This window comes from Lepeophtheirus salmonis, chromosome 14 (assembly GCF_016086655.4).
Source record: "Lepeophtheirus salmonis chromosome 14, UVic_Lsal_1.4, whole genome shotgun sequence".
In the NCBI taxonomy this organism is placed as follows: Eukaryota; Metazoa; Arthropoda; class Copepoda; order Siphonostomatoida; family Caligidae; genus Lepeophtheirus; species Lepeophtheirus salmonis.
The window spans coordinates 2838759-2843950 of NC_052144.2; positions in this window are offsets into that span (position 1 = coordinate 2838759).

Genomic DNA, 5192 nt, shown 5'->3' on the forward strand with positions numbered 1-5192 from the left:
GATGCCTCTAGAATTACTTCTTTAATTTAGTTCTATTGACACTGCTACTTATGTATCAAATAATATTTCTACAGAAAATTTGATGTCCTGAGATTTCAATACCTTAATGGACTAACATTGTGGACATTCCCAGTCCATGGACCTTGGACAATCATTCTCTTTTGGATATGTAGCCAAAATACGAATTGACTGTCCTTATATGTATGTTTATTGATAGTATTTACAAATTGCATCTTATCAGTCATTTGTGAGAAATATCTTTGAATTTATTTGTATAGAAATTGTAGTGAAGTATACAAAAAATGGAGGACGGAGAAGTACTCTTTGTGTACTTACATAACTTAAATTTAAAAGGAATTTTATCTGCAAATGACATCATTGGCTAAAGTTCAAAAAGGACTTGAAACGACTATTCTCATTTTTGTCTCTTATACTTTCCATCAAAAATCAAAACATTTATAAATCAATGTGTATTTAGTCAATTTTTTTATACCTGTTAAAGTAGTGGTTCTCAAACTTTTTAACATTTTTGTTATGGTAATTTTTTTATGTTTTTTTTTGTATAAAAAATACATTGTCTTTTTAAAAATATTTGACGACAAAAAAATTCCATGGGAGCTGTATTTATTCTCTCCATAGTCAATGTTTCCACGTACCACCTAGAGGGTGTCTGCATACCAGAGTTTGAGAGACCCTGTGTTAGACTATTATTCATTAAATTTTATTTAATTGTTTACAAACTTAACAAAAGCTCATTCGAGTTTAACCAATCAACGTTACTCAGAAAATTATTACTGGGCAAGAGTTGAAGACATGCCAACAAATCTCAAGAGTACAGTCCCCATTTTCATTTAATTATGTGATTAAAAAGTGATATCATTTGCAGAGGAATAAAGCAAAAAAGAAACTTTATTCAAAGAGGGGAACAAAAAATGGCCCCCTATATTCTTATATTTATTGTTTTGTAAAAGATTATTCTTCACAAATAATGAACTTATAGATTTTTAAAAAGTATCCAATAGATACATAAAAAAGGGCCGGAATAGTAACATTCACTCTAATTTAAATAAAGGAACAGGGGAGTTATTGAAAATTGATTCTTCAGATAGCATTTTTGCATTGATAAATGATGTCATGGGAACCGTTCTGGACGTTTATGAAAGTAGTGAAAATCAAGGTACTCTTGCTGCATACAGGATCATATACAATCCTTGAAAACACATACTTCAATAGGTTAATATATGTAAAGTTTGATGGAATTCTTTTTTTTTCTTCTTTTTTTTTTTTTTTGAAGAGAGTCAAAATATGTATATTTACTTGTATAATGTAAATCTATAACTAATAATAGGCCAAAAAAATTATACTAAAAAATACTTATTTTTGCATACTTCAAGGTTAACACAGAAAAACGCCTATCAAGTTGTATAGTTATACTATAATTTGTCTATAAACCACTATTAGACTATACTACTTTGTTTCATGAGAAATTTATTTGTAAACATCACTCCGTTGTGCCTTGTTTATAGGTACTTCCGGATCATCCTATTTTATTTGGTCGATTCAAAGCATTAGGCTTTCGTACATTAGCTACCTCCTTGGAAACTTGTCTGCTAAGAAAAAAATAAAAATGTAGATGAAGTCATTATGTTAAAACTAAGCAGGAAAAAAATATTTTACAAGTACTTTTGCAATCAAGGCGTGGACTCTTCTCAATAGTGAGAAAGAAAAGGGCTTTGTACTCATTAAATACGCATACGCATTCAACAAGAGTAGCACATTTGATCTTTATTAGTACATCATGGTACATTGTTACGTATTTATTTGATACAAAATTTAAGACTCATTTTGAATCCTCTGTTCTTATAGATCGATCCAAGGTTCGTACATTTTGATGGCCTGGAGCACTTGATCATTACGATCATTGTTTAGGTAAACCTTGTGACAAATTTAAATAAGTTATGAGTGGTTGCGTCGGAACCGTTGAGACCTCGTCAAAATTGTCAAAAAATCCCCTTCCCTCGAAGAAAATCCTGCAAGCTTCCCTGATAAAGTTACCATTATATAATTTGGCCCACCCTGAAAATACATTCCGGCACCCCTGGGTATGAGTGTTGTGTACCACACTCAGGTTATCTGACCTACCTACGAATGTTACTGTTTCGTTTATTTACCCATATCCTATGTCACCCAACTTATGCCATACACGTACTTTAGGTACCTGATTGTTTATTTACTAAGCTATGATTCTCTGCACCTCCTTACAACTGTGATTATAATTTATAGTTGATCGTATATTATAGCAGCAACACGTGGTATTTTTTAAGTTTTTGGTAGTTACAAGATTGACGCACTAAATGTTTTAATAAATTTACAAAAGGGCACTCAGAGCACGTTGACAACACCAATCAGGGGATGACGAAAGTATACACCTTTATGAAAGGAAAAGTTGGTGTTATCCCATCAGCAAAAGTTTTCGATGTATTTTTGTCAGCTATCGATTTTTCTATTTTTGTTCCTTTTCCAAATGGTTTTCTCAATGATGACAGGTTTACATCTTGTTCAGCTTTAATAATTATCTACTAATATATCAAGAATAATATGTATTAAAAAATTGAGGAGAATTGGCTTGCTACTTCCCACTGACATTGAGCCCTATTTCCTTTTTTGATATACAATAAGGATAATGACATGTTAATGTTTATCCTTTAAGATAAGAGTTTGACTCTCTTCGGAGCTCTTCCCAGTTAGTTTATGAGCCGTACATAGGTGTGTGATCTGCAATACCTTTTGAGCAGTTGTACCTAGAAAGAACTATATTTATACCTGCTACAAGAAGAAGAATAAGCTGTTTGTGTATAAACGTCTTTTAATTCCGTAAAGGAAGACTATTTCTTTTTTAAATATCAAGGGCATTTTGCCCATTAAGTATCACGATCACGAACGGTGAAATATAAAAATAAATTTGTACATTCACTAGTCAAATAATGGGTCAGTGGTTATTCTTATTGATGTCGTTAAGCCCATGGTTGACACAATTTAATCAAATCACTGTTTATAATATATAACACCTAATTCATTTTATTTTTTTTAAATAACCTTCCCCCCCCTCTCCCCACCTATTCTAAAATATAGTGTAAAACAAAGGTTAAAATTTGCAAATTGATATTTTTAGAAAACTAGTTTTACAATTTATTTTTTATTATTATTTCCTTAAAATGGCATTATCGAACCAACTATATATTTCATGATATGAATGAAAATACGGCAGGGACAGAAATTTGCCCATATTAGGTACTAATATCAGGTTTTTTGTGGTATTTTCTGCCATACATGAATTAAATAAATATTTTATTTAGTGTATAATGTTTTATTTAATTATTGACGTCATTGGATGACATATATATTTGAGAAAGATCGTAATTAAGTTTTTTATGGAAGGTTGAGTGATTATAATTATATGCATGAATACAATGGAATTATTTAAAGAGACGACAAGCAGTATATGTATATGTAGGAAAAAAATATAGAATTTTGAATACAAAGCCTATAATAGACTCAAATATGTCTATAAAATATTGAAGTCAATAATTAATTGAGATTGTCCCTTTTTCTTGACTTTTGTTCAAGATTGTTTGTATATGGACGCACTAAAGCTTTCTGTCTTTTCTCCCCCCAAAAAAACGAAAATTTAATTTTTTTTCTTTATTCTTCCAAAAAGATGGGTAATTCTTTATTTAATACTAGGAAATTTTTCACAGCATTAAAACAGCTAACTTTCGTGCTACCAATCAATGGACAGAACACCAATAAGGGACCAGAGGTAAAATAAAACACCCTCAAATCATCTTCAACTATATTTTCATCATTTTTTCTAAAATGCAGGACTATTGTTCATTCATTATGAGTAGGGAATTCTCCCCCTTTATAGCTCAACAACATATAATTTGAGTTCAGCTATACAAAAATCTCGAAACACTAATAAGGGACAAGAGTAGATGAAGATCAACAACTGAAAATAAATTCAAGAATATTAATGTTTGGAAAATGGTATTGTGAACACAATCACATGGTAATTCCATCATAAATCAATCATTATTATCGATTTCTCTCAGCTATGGATTTCCTTCTTCTCTTGACCAACCATTATATAATTTTGGTCAATATTGATAACAAAGGTTGAGTGATAAGACTGTTTTCCAATTAAATTCCACATTTTTTGAAAAATATTTATTTATAAAAAAAGTATTCTTCATAATTAAAAAGAAATTATACATTAGGGTGGACCGTTTTGAAGGGGTAAAACCACTTTTTGGAAATTGATAAATGGTCAGTAATAAAAATTTGATACTTACTATTGAAAACATGTGTATACAAAATTTTAGATCTGAAAAATAATTTTTGTAGCTGCCGACACTCAATTGAAATTTTCTATGTTTTAATGATCCTAAAATGCTTAATTTTATTATATCAAAGTATATTTAATACAAAAAGATTAGGAATATTTTTATGGGTTATTGCTAATTATACTCATTAGCAAATTCTTATAAAATAGCATTTACTTGAGTAACAAAAATAATTGAGAACAATAAAGGTTTTGAGCACAAATTTATCAAAAAAAAAATTCAGACATTATATAGTAATACCTGTATTTTTTTGACGAGCAGCATTGTAGTGCTTTTTAACAACAATTACTTCAGCCAGTGCTGGTTTTAAGGAGGTACTTGCCCTAAGCCTCGCACTTTTAGGTCAAATGTAGGGGCTTACCATTGTATCTTTATTTAATGTCCCACTCAATGTAAAACCAGACCTGACGACAGACATTTTCCTGAGAATCAATCAAAGTGAACTTAGTATTAGTACCTTTTCGCCAATATTAAGAATAGCAATAACTTAATCGAAATAAAATTATTAGCTATTTAAGCTAATAAATCTATCACACAACCGACGAGCTTTTCCAATATTTGGAATAAAATGTTCTAAATACTTATTATTCAGTTCCAAAATCCAGGACACAAGCAATTTTTTTTTTTTTTATTTTTGTAAGACTTATAAGCAAATTTTACATATGTATGAATCATCTCATAGATGTAGTAAAAAATATGCCTGTTACTGACAGAAGAATATTTGCAGTACATTTTTCTCTTCCTTAGTTATAATTCTCCTAACTTTATTTTTGTCTATCATATTTTTTG